General features: G+C 44.8%; 1 protein-coding gene across 5 annotated transcripts in view; it reads right to left on the bottom strand.

The window, feature by feature from the left end:
* Positions 1–8032, bottom strand: part of TNC (tenascin C) — a 72004-nt gene extending 63972 nt beyond the window's left edge. For all 5 annotated transcript variants that reach the window (XM_053961928.1, XM_053961931.1, XM_053961930.1 and 2 more), the window contains exon 1: positions 7898–8032. The gene's annotated coding sequence lies outside the window, so the exon portion shown is untranslated. The remainder of the gene's footprint in view (positions 1–7897) is intronic.
* Positions 8033–12111: the final 4079 nt, after the last annotated feature.

The following is a 12111-nucleotide window of genomic DNA, read 5'->3' as shown; positions in this document are numbered from 1 at the left end:
AGGGACCAGAATTGTCATTCCTGTCATTAGCAGACTTCGGGCATGGTTTTAAAAGAGGCTGAGGAAACAGATGGGTAACCTTTCACCAGGCAGTTCTTTGCTTTTAAACCAATTAGGAGTTTCCCTGGGCAGCTTTTCCTCCCTGCTGGAGCTCCTCTGTCCTTGGTACTAGCACCTCAAACACACAGGAATGTGCACATTTTTCTAACTCACAGGACCACAGAAGGATTTCCTTGAAATCTGACTTCCAGTAATCGCCCTCGGGCTGCAGATCTGCCTGGCCTAGTTCTGTCACATGTGGTAGCATCAAGAATTTGCATCTTTGGCAACCCAGGGAAGGATAGCAAACTCAGAGTAGAGCAAAACACTTCATGAAGAGAAGATGGAATGAAATCAACCATGGCTTGGCAAGGCAAAATGAAATATAAATGAGAGGCACAAGATATGAAACAAATTGAGTGCAAGGCATTTGGAAAAAGAGAGGAGGCTGCTTCTGAAAAGTCCAGTCTGGGGATGTTTTGCACTGCTCTGATGCAAAGCAGAGGCACTTATGTAATGTAATGGAAATTACAGCCATAAACACAGCCCTGAGCAGTGATTAGTGACTGAACTCGGACAAAAATCTGCACAGCTGCCTCAAATGTCAACAAATTGGGCACTGCCACATTATTGGGAGGCTTGAGAGACCTCCACCAGCTCTGACCTCGTTCTCTTAACCCACAGTGGCTTGAGCCCTGCCTGTGCTAAAGCCTTGGCTGGCAGCAATTTGAGCCGTGGGATGGTGAAAGGAGGGACATGGAGCTCAATTATCCAGCACCAGATCCCCAGTGAAATCAATGCCATTGTGTCACATGAGAATTTGGCTGGCAGCCCCTGAAGTCTGCCCAGGAGAAACCCATCCCCTCAGCAGGGCAGGCTGGAGGGGACAGGGGACAATGCAGGCAAAGAAGGGCCACTCTGGGCATGGAAAATGCTCCGTGGGCTCTGATTTCCCCTCTGGCAGCCTGGGTTTGTCCCTGTGCTGCTCCAGGAGCAGCACTCCTGACCTATATGAGCACAGACCAAACTGGAGCAGCCCAAGGCATCCTCTGCACAAAGATATCATTAAGGCAATGTGTGTTCTGTGGGCATCCAGCACCCAGCACCAAAGGGAATTCAATCTTGCTCCTGTCAGCAGGAAAACTCTCTCCCAGGTGGAGCTTGACATCACACACATAGGTTTTTAGTTAATTAAGTTAATTTTTAGCTAAATTAAGCCCCCCACCCCTTTTTTCAGTTTATTACTTGGATATTAGGATACAGGATTACAGGATATATAGGGCATAAATAACACAGAGAGGCTGGGGATTCCTCATCCCTGGAATTGTTCGAGGCCAGGGATCAGAACAACCAAAAAGGCGTCCCTGCCACATGGCTGGTGGTAATAAACTGAATTTACTTGTTTTCTGACAGCAACCCTGGCAAATCCCAATGTGCTCTTGCTAAGACAAATAAACAATATATGAGGTAACAGCCAGAGAATGAAAAATAAAGCAACAAATAATGCTGATGTGTTTGAGAATGGCACTCTCTGGGTGCTGCAGGCTTTCCATCAAGCCTGGAGCTGCAGCACTTGGAGTGCTGGCTCCCTGTGATTGACTTGCTAACCTGTAAAGTGGCTAAGTCGACATCATAATTAACACTTGGCAGTGGAAATATAAATTCCCTGGCTTGTAGGTGGTATATCCTCCTCTAAACACTCCACTTGGCCACCAAACTGGAAAAATAGATAGGACATTCATAAGGAGCGCTTGCCATGGGAAATGCCAGCGGGTTTTTTTTTTTCCTGGAAACTGTTTACATGGCCAAAATCCTTCAGTAAGAAAAATGATCTGAGAACTTTCCCTTCATATGTATCCCGTTCTCCCGTGCCTTGTGGCCCACAGTGTGCAGCATTCATCGGGAGTCAGCCCTGAATTACTGTGGTACAAGCAATGCAGGAGGGAAGTACAAGCCACAAGCAAAGGGAAAATATGCATTACACTGGCTCTGGCCAAGAGGAATGGGCTGCCTGCAGATCACAAGCTACCTTTATATCTTTCTTGGCATAGACCTTTGTCCCGCAGCACAGAGAAGCTATTTAGGAGGATTCAGCATACCCAGAAGAGGCTGGCCTTCCAAAGGAACCAGGAGAGACAAAGAGCCAGTGCAAAGTGGCCACTGAGCTCCTTTTGAGAGGCCAACAAACAGCTCCTGACAAGATGAAATCCTGAGGAGGGAGATAACCACCAAGGGTTGGTGCTGAAGTGCTCAGCACACACTGAGAGTGACCCTTTCCTGTCCAAATAAAGGCTTTTCATCACAGCAAAGAGGCACAAAACCACTGTCCCCAGAGTCCTCAGCCCACAGCTTCCCTCACCTGCTGGCCTGAATCCTGTGCCTGAGACAAACCCCAAACTGACCAACAAAATCTCCTCTTTCCAGGTCTTTTGATTTCTTGGCAAGGGAAAGTGAACTTATGTCTTGGAAATAAAGCTTTTTTTAGCCCTTTTCCAGCCTTTCCTTAATGGTGGAAATAACTCTCTAGCCAGTTCTGGTGGGCACCCAGAGAAAGGATCTCAGAGTTTGATTTTCATGTATAAGCAGAAGAAGAAATTTGTGTTCCCTTTTAGCTTTGTGCTGCCAGCATGGTGGAAAAGAAGATAAATTTAAAGAAGACTCAAGCCTGCTTAGATTAATATTCTGCTAAATATCCTAATTCCATAACAAAATTAGCATTTGCAATTTTAGGCTTATGAGCTTAGCAAGTTCTGGTGCATGTTGGGCAGAGTTAAAGCCAAAATCATTATAATGGAATTTCCCCAGGCTCTCAGTTTCAGCCTCCTGGGAGGCTTCTGGCCAATATCTATCCACACATAGTCAATGCTCCAGCCTGCCATGGGAAGAAGCAGCCACTACAATAGACCTTTGTTGAGCCTAGGATTCAATCAAGCACTTTTGGAAAAAATCTGTATTTAAGGTTTCTTTCCTATCACCCTGCACTTTCTCCTCAGTTGCTGAAGAGAATATGTTTTCTGAGCATGAAACAATATCATTTTTGTGGGCAGTTTGGGAAGCGAGCGCTTGTACGAATCGAAGAAAAGCTTCCTTTCTGTGGCCTGTGCGGGGCTGGGTTTGGGGAAAGGCCTTTCTGTGTGAGTAATCTTTCAAAGTAGGAAGCTGAGCTCCCCCATTGCTCGGGAAGAATGGACCTCCAGTGGGCTAATATGTGATGGATGACTGAATGCAAACTTGGCAACGTTGCCCTCCGCTCCCCAAAGAATACAAAATGCCACTGCCTATTCGGGCACTGGGACTCTCCCGTTGGAAGTGCTGAAAACTTGGCACCATCCCACCTTAGTTTAATTGAAACTGCAGACAATTTAGGATGGGAGCTTGGAGAAATTTCTTGCGACGAGATCAGCTCAGGATGGATTTGTCTTGGGTGATTGGCTCATGCATAAGCCAAACAAGAACATTAATGGGGAGTTATTTCCCACTGACTCCAAAACCTGAGCAGCAAAATCTCACATTTGTTTAGGAGGGGCGTGTTGGAAGGTATAATTTATATTAATAAGTACTTTTCAAATTCTACATCTGGATATGCTCTCTGAAGCTATAGGTGGAGATTTTTTGATGTTAGTTGGTCAGCAACAGGACAGGCAGCATATAGAGAGAGAAACGACGCATTTCAAAATCCAGGAAAATCTTACATTAAAGACAATTCTAATTCTAAGGGCACATCTATCATTCATTCAATGCTAAAAAGTGACACTAAATCATTCAAACTTTGCCCTTTTAGCAGAAGGATCCCCATCTATTCCTTCTTTCAATGCCCAGACACTTCCTGCAGGCTCCAGAGCCACCTCTTGTCAGGCAGGATCCCACTGACTCCTCCTCCCAGTCTGCCCATTCCACACCGTGGGGTTACATCATGCACTCAGGGATTTCAGTGGCTGGAACAATGCCCAGTCTCTAACTTTTCCCACATGTGGAAGGCTTTTAACTCCAGCTCTGACTGGCCAGGGGGTCAGACACACGAGTGGACAGCAAGCACTGAGGGAGGGGAGGCTTCACACTTGTAGAAACCCTGAGCTTGGTGGAAACTGTGACCACTCAAGATTGTCCCTTCATTTCTCTGCTTTCCAGTCTCAAAGAACTGCCTTCTTATTTCCTTTTTATTTTCACTATACAAAGAATTTTTTGGGGAATAGCTACTAAGAGGAATTGGAAGTTCTCTGTGGCAGAGAGCATAATTTATTAAACCTCCTCACTCCTTCTAGTGAGGTTCTAAAATGCTGGAGCAAATATTACAACATCAACCAACCAAAGCCATGGACTACAAGTCCTCTTTAATATCAAGCAGTTTAATGAACTAAATTGCATCTTAAAAACTCATAAGCAATCTGTACACATTCCTTATTTTGAGCTCTTGACCTCAGGTTATGGTGTTTCCTGTCCAGAACTCATTAGTTACTAATCCTATAATTGCCTGCCGTTTTGAAGATTTCTGAGCCTGGTAGATGACAAAATATTAACTTATTTCACTTAGATTGCTGTCTTCCTTAGTTTCCCTCTTCAGCAACAATGATTTTTTTCTGCAATATGACATCAGCAGCTTCCTTAAAACCACTAAAGGCAGCTATTACATTTTACAGTAGTTTCAGACGTCTGCAGTTTATAACCACAGGGTTAGATCAGAGCTCCGTCTTTGAGCAGGGTGTGCTAAACTCACACCAGTCTGAGAAAGCACACGTTGGTAAATCAGAGCCCAGTTTCAAAGCCCTGTATCTCAAACTGACACAGTTCAAAACGAATTCCTTTTATTATTGGAAAGCTGAGATTTCAAACTTTCCAGGGATGTAAATCATCCACTCCTAAGCCTGGAGTTTTATGAGCCACTAGACCTTAAAACTGTCAGTGGCCCTTCAGCTTAGCAGACTGTGATGGCACGAAGCCAAGGAGGAATTTATCAAGTCACAGGCTTCAAATTAGAGTAATTATTTAAGCACTCTGGATTTCTCATGGCACAGAGGTAGGACAGGTGAATGTGTAGCTGATAACCAAGCAGACACACCCTCTGCATTAATCTTCCTTCCAAAGGTAATATTCCTCCAGGGATACCAGGGCTCTCTAAGGGATATGGGACTGGATGGAAACTCTTTCTCCCTTACATCCACTTCCACCAGACACCCATTGTCCAACCCAGGACAATTAAATGCCATCAGAACCACTTAAACCTTTAGACACATCCAACAAGGCTGGGTAGACAGAGGCACCGTGGTGTTGTACCAGGAAAACAGCACAGAACTGGCCAAGCTGGTTTTCCAAATGGTTTTGCCAGGAGGGATGAAAGGGTTAAAGCTCTGGATCCACAGCAGCATCACTGTTTCACAGACACTTCTGCTTTTTAGTTCTGCCTGACTCTTGAAAAGGATGAGAGTCCCAAAAGGCACAGACCCTGCCATTTAATCTCATTTTCTTATCAAAAAGTGAGACAATGCTCAAGAACAAACTTTGACAGTCTCTTTATAGCAAGCCAAAATGCCTTCACCCATGAATAGTCTTTGGCTTTTTTTAGATATTTTATGAAAAGCACTAATATGAAAAAAAGCTGAATGTCAGACACCTTTAGAAATGATGTTAGAGCAACATGATAGTTAAGTTTGAGTGAATCCTGAGGAGAAATGATCCAGTTTTAAAGAGCTAGGTTAATAAAAGAGGATGGCTTTCAAAAAGCCTCCAGCTAACAGTTACTCAGAATTTGTGGAGCACATTTTAGCCTGTGTTTAGGGATTTTCCCAGTAAGTTCTAACACCATTAAGCATCACAATTTCAACAGGAGATTTGGGTTTGGTTTGTCTTTTCCATGTGCCCATGACCACTGTGTACCTGGAAGGGATTTCTTTAGCAGAATTTCTGCTTTCTCTCCAGATGAGACCTGACATTCTTATCTGCAGACTGGGGACTTTGCAGCAGATCCTTTGGCTCTGGAAACACTGATAAAGTAACTCTAGTGACAGGATTAAGGTCTGGAACTTGCAAAGAAATTTCTCTAGGCTGAAAGGAGCTTAGAGGATAAAATTAATGAGCAAAAAATATGGGAAGTGAATGCCAGTTTGGTATTTGGGAGAGTGACTGTGCCTGGGTCAGTGATGGGAGGCACAGCCCTTGTCACTCCTGTCCATCACTCTGCTCAGTTCAGGTGCAAATCCTTCCCTGAGCACGGGGCAGCACCTGCACCGGGAACACCCTGACAGCTCTTCCAGCTGCTCCCCAAATTCCTTGCCAGGGAAGTTGAGCTGCAGACAGACCAGTTATCTCCTCTTGGCTAAAAACTTTCTTCTGGTCAAACTTCTTCAGATTCAATTTGCCCCTACGTTCCCTGTATCAGTAAGAAACAACCCAAAAGCCATCACATTTCTGCAAGTTCCCCTAGGATTCAAAGGATGGTCCCTAATCCCCATTGTCCACCTCAATTTTGGACTCCAGCACTCCTAAACTGAGCAACCTGGTCTAGTGGAAGGTGTCCCTGCCCTTGGCTGGAGTTGGATGATCTCCAAGGTCCCATCCAACCCAAACCATTTCATGATTTCACAGCTTTAAAAGGCAAATGCACAAACCCAGCACAATAAAACAACCCTCATTAATGTCACATTAATCAGAAAGTGTGTAAAATTAATTCCCAATACTTACTATGGTCTTAAAAAATTAAACCAGGAGAGAAAACCAAACCCAAGAGCTGGATAGCAAGGCTTTTACCCAGACCATAGAATCACATCCACCTCATTGTTTTCTGTTTTTTTCATTAAGAAAAACTTTTATCAATGTTTTTATTTTGCTCTTTAATTTTATGTTTCCACTGTGCAACACAACACATCACCATCATTTCAAACTGAATATTCCTTTCCACAGTATGAGGCAGACTTTTCAGAAGTTTAGATTAACTGCCAAAAACTTCTCTGTCCTGGTAGCCAGACAGAAAATCAGGCAGGGAAAACTCTGCAAAGGTGATGTAACACAAAGTCTTGAGTGAGTGAGTTTAGCTCCTAAATGAATCTAGAGTGTGTTCACCTTCTCCCAGCCAGCTTCTCCTTTTTAAGCCAATTTGAGCCTCTCTGGTAAGTGCAGACACAGTCATGCAGAAAATCTCAGTGCACCAGGGAGCAAGGAGCTGAGACACAGAGCAAGTGCCTCTGTTTTTCCATGAGGATGGAGAATTTCACCCTCCCGCTCCCAGAACCCACCCAGCAAAGCAGGGGTAATAAAATACCACTTGAATCTTCCTTTGTGCTTTGCTCTCCACTGCAGGCTAATATTACCGGACTTTTAAAAGCAACTGGAGCCCAGTGGGGGTGGGGAGGAAGGTGACAAAGGCTTCGGAAAAAAAAAAAAAAGTGTGGGGACAGCAAATGACCAGCGGGAAGGGCCCAGCTCTCATCAGGTCACAGACAGGAGCACAACAAGAGTTATTTGGGAGGGTTAAAACCTGCCAGTGGATTTAGTCTGGTTCGCGAGGTGAGGATGGGGGAAACATTTCTAGCACTCCAGGAGCCAAGAGGAAATCCCAAATCTGCGTTCCTGCCCTGCCTGTCAGTCCAGGCTCTGTCTGTGCTTGTGTGGATGTCCAGCACCCAGCCAGCTCCTGCTCCATTCATTCATTGGGTCGGGTGGATGTCATCGAGACATTTCTGACATTACTGCACCGGACAATGCAGACAGACCTCGAGGCAGGCATGCTCCAATCCAGAACGATTCCCTAACAGGATCCCTGTCCGTTCACCTGACCGTCACAGCCACGAGGGTGATGCCGGAGCACGGGGTCACTGCAGACTTCTGCGTGAGAGCACTTTTTAATTCAGGGGGGAAGCAGACTTACCTTAGAGACTCTGACAGAGCTTAGATCCCGCTGTGAGCAGCCTCCATGAAATAAATACGGTGTTCAAAGCCAGCTGGGCTCTCCTGACTTTGTTGCCGTCCTGTCAAAACTCGGCGAAGTTGCGTTGTCCGGTGCCGTGTGCGAGCGCAAGGCAGCGAGCTTTGACAGCAAGGCAAACTGGTCAGAGCAGCCAGATTCTGCTGGGTTTATATAGCTGAGCTGCAAATCCTGATCCTTGGCTCGTTCCACTGTAATAGGACGCCTGAAGGCATTTTTTTTTTCAGTTTTGCTTTAAAGGAACAGCCTCTCTGTCTCTCTCTCTGGCGTGGCTTCTGAAAGGCGCGCACACACACTCACACACTCACGCTGTCATCCACAGGCACACACACACACACACACAAAGAATTTGCATGCGATTTATGGCTAAAGAAGGAAACCCCCTGAACCATTCAAAAAGAAAGTCAGCTCAGGGCAAATGACTCAGAAAGCAGAATATTTTCCTTACAGCATCAGCAGAGTGCATTATCAGGAGTTTTAATCCCCTCACCCCCATTATTTTAACGTTGTGAAATAGTAGCAAGCTTGCATGAAATCAGGGGAAATACAAGGAGGGTTTAAATTCTAGGGACTCCTACAGATATTAATGGGTTTAATGTCGGTGTAAATAGACCCCGAATCAACTGCAAAATTCAGATTTACACAAACAGAGGATCTGGCATATTCCCATCTTTTCAAGCCTGTGATCTCTTTTGCATCCTTTTGCCCTCGTGCTCTGAAGAGCTGGAGGCAGAAGCGTGGGGAATTCACAAGAAAAGTGAGCAGAGTCGTTGCCTGAGTCTTTGTAAAACAAAACACAAACAAAAAATCCCCGAACTAAAATAGGAGAGATAAAAGCCCAAAGAGGACAACACAGGAGGGATTCCCTTTCTTCTCAGATCAGATAAAAAGAGATTACGCGGCTGTCTGTGTGTACAGATAACCCAAGCACTTCTGTGAGGCTCAGGGCTTCCCTGCTTCCCAACCCGGAGCTATCAGTGACACACAGAGCGCTCAGCTGGGACCTTTCCAGGGCTCTTTGTTGTCTCTGAGTACCCCTGAACCTCAGGCTTGTGGCAAAAAAGAGAAGATCACAGTTAAAGGATTCTCATTAGCACGGATTCCCTCCTCCTGACTCTAAAATCCTGTACCCCATCCCGCTGTGCTCTGAGTTTCTGTTTCCCTTGGGTTCTGTTGTTGGGGAGGTGGTGGCAGAGGAGGAAAGAGGAAGATGATTCTTGAACTTTCAGGTCTGTCTTCCAGGAGAAAAGATGAAGTCACTCTTCTGTAGGATGGTTTAGAAAGCAAGAAGTACCCAAACATCTCTGAGGGCCATGAAAACACAAACCTCTGCTCCTGGGATCCTCCTCAGGAGCAAAGATGCTCAAAAGGATAAAAAAGGATTGCCTGGGAATTTTGGATGATATTCCTCTCTGAACACATCTCCTCCCAGCTGGCCTTTCCCTGGCTCCATGGGCACATCAGTGAGGGAAGGGCATGAATCTGTGTCAGACAGCTCAGGCTGGAGAGCAGGAAAGGTTCTTCCCCCAGAGGGTGCTGGCACTGCCCAGGCTCCCCAGGGAATGGGCACGGCCCCGAGGCTGCCAGAGCTCCAGGAGCGTTTGGCCAGCGCTGCCAGGGATGCCCAGGGTGGGGTTGGTGGGGGGTCTGGGCAGGGCCAGGGGCTGGGCTGGGCAATCCTTGGGGTCTCTTCCAGCTCAGGGTATTCCATGATTGTGTGGTTCAGGATGTTTTTTCCTTTTTGCTCCTCCACAGCACTACCAATCCTGCACATGTAGAAAGGGACGGGGGAATCCCTGACCCTGAAATTCTATTTTAGAAGACCATAAAATGCAGAGCTTTTTTGCCCACTGAACTACTTAAATTTCCCTTGCTATGTCTTTTCTGTACAACATTGACCCCCTGTGTGCCTGATTATATCACTGAGCTCACCCCAAGCTCTCCACACGCTGCATAAATTTTAGTCTTTTCCAAACATCAACACCCATTTCCAATTTCTACATTAATTTTGTGAAATGCTGTGGTTCATAACAGTCATGCCCTCAGAAAAGAAATGAGCCTGTGATGAAAAGAGGGTCAGAAATATTACTTAATTCCTGCTAAAGGCATTGAACCCTCCTTGAGCACTGATTTCTTAGAAGAACCTCTTGTTCTGGGCATGTCCACCAACCCCAAAGTGTTGTTGAATACAGTCATCAGCAGGTCTCCAATTTTTGTGTGCAATTCTCAGAATCTTCTCCAGCTGGTCCTGCAGCCAGCCTGGGCCAGCTCTGCTTCAATTCAGGGTGTGAAATAACCCTGAGCTTGTTTGATCCTTCACTTCAGAGTTGGACTCAATCCTTCTGTGTCCCCTCCAGCTCAGAATATTCTGTGATTTAAGGATGATTTCTAATTCAACAAAGTGTGTATTCAAGACTAAACCTGCATGGGAGATGTAACACAATTTTTCCAATAAAATCAGAATGGGACTCAGGAAATGACAGTTCTCCATACAATGAACCATTTCCTGTCTCTTATTTCAGTAGTTCTTTCACAAAACACTTTATCTCCCTGTTCATTCACACAAGTCTACACAAGATAAAGTCAAACTGAGGGAAGAAACTTGTGGGATTTATTTTGGGAGCATTTGTTAATGCCTTTTTTTTTTCCACCAACAGCTGCTGAATTAAAAGTTAAACTAATGTTTTCTCCAATAATTCACCACCCACTTGCCTGACTTAAAAAAAAAAAAAATGCCACAGAAGATAAGTTCCAGGTAAGAGTTCAGGCTTGTTCTTGTTTTATCTTTTTTGGGCTCACCCATCCTTAATCACAGTCTGTGGCAAACATTGAACCATCGGCTGAGTCAGAAACAAATGATAACATGAAAGAACAGGGAAAATGTATTTTAATCAGAAAGTTAGCTCCAGGTTGTGATCTCTAACGAGCAGGACCAGCACTGGATTCTGTGCCCTGCGGTGCCCTCTTTCATTAGATGAATGTGAATAGAAATTGATTTTTTTTTTTTAATGAAAAGAACAGGGAGAGATTAAATAAACACTCAGCAGAATATGCTGGAGTTTGTTGCTGTGGTTTTATGGGCTTGCAAGTCAGTGTTAGCAATGAAATTCAATGATCTGTGAAAAGTCATAAATTATAAACAAATCTAGGAATAGCTTGATATTTATGAAAGCCTAAAAAAGACCTACTAATTGTTGGGGGAAATATTAGTAAAATGCAAAAAAACCCTCTTCCTTATTACCATGGGATAAAATTGTCACAACACAGGTAATTAGATTTAGTTCCAATTTAATACCTAGGAATAATCTGCTTTGTAGCAGCACGTTTGAGAGTGAAAGCTGCCCTGAATGTGAATTAACAGAACCCTTAGTGGAGCCTGAGAATCTTTTGCCATGCACAGAGTGCAGCCAATTTCAGGAGCACACAGATGGGAATGCAGTGAGCCACTGCAGTACAACATCTGAAACATAAATGACAAGATCGGAACAATTTTAGGAGCATTCAGTGCTTGTGGCTGGAAGGAAATGTATTTATCAGAGAAAAGTCATGTTAGAATAGAATCACACAATCACAGAATATCCTGAGTGGGAAGGGACCCGCAAGGATCACCCAGTGCAGCTCCTGGCCCTGCACAGACACCCCAACAACCCCACCCTGGGCATCCCTGGGAGCTCCTGGAGCTCAGCAGCCTCGGGGATGTGAGCCCAGAGCAGAGCAGGAGCCTGAGAACAGCCCCAGGAGAGTCCCAAGGAAACCATCCCGCTGAAAACAACTCCTTTAATTGCAAGAGGAAGAGGAAAAATCAAGATTTAAAGAGAGACTCTGATACCAGAGGCTGATCCTTAAGGAGACTTTAAGATCCTTTCTGTGCTCCATTCTTAAGATTGATGATTTTAGGTCAATTTCTTCGACCCTTTTTCACTGAGTATCCTTTTGCTAAATTTTCTGTCTTTCCAGACCATATTCACAAGGTTTCCCTGGCACAGAACCAAAATCAAAATGCTTTTGTCTTTCCACCTGCATTGCCTTCATTCCTTTACCACTGTAGCCAAATACAGCTCAGTTAATTGTGCTTCAAATTAAGCAATATTCCAGCAATCCTGCTAAAACCCTGGCTCTTGGATTACCACCTTATCTGCTACTTTTCTCTTGGTTTC

This window comes from Vidua chalybeata, chromosome 21 (genome assembly GCF_026979565.1).
Source record: "Vidua chalybeata isolate OUT-0048 chromosome 21, bVidCha1 merged haplotype, whole genome shotgun sequence".
Classification (NCBI taxonomy): Eukaryota; Metazoa; Chordata; class Aves; order Passeriformes; family Viduidae; genus Vidua; species Vidua chalybeata.
This window is presented reverse-complemented; position numbering and strand designations above follow the sequence as displayed.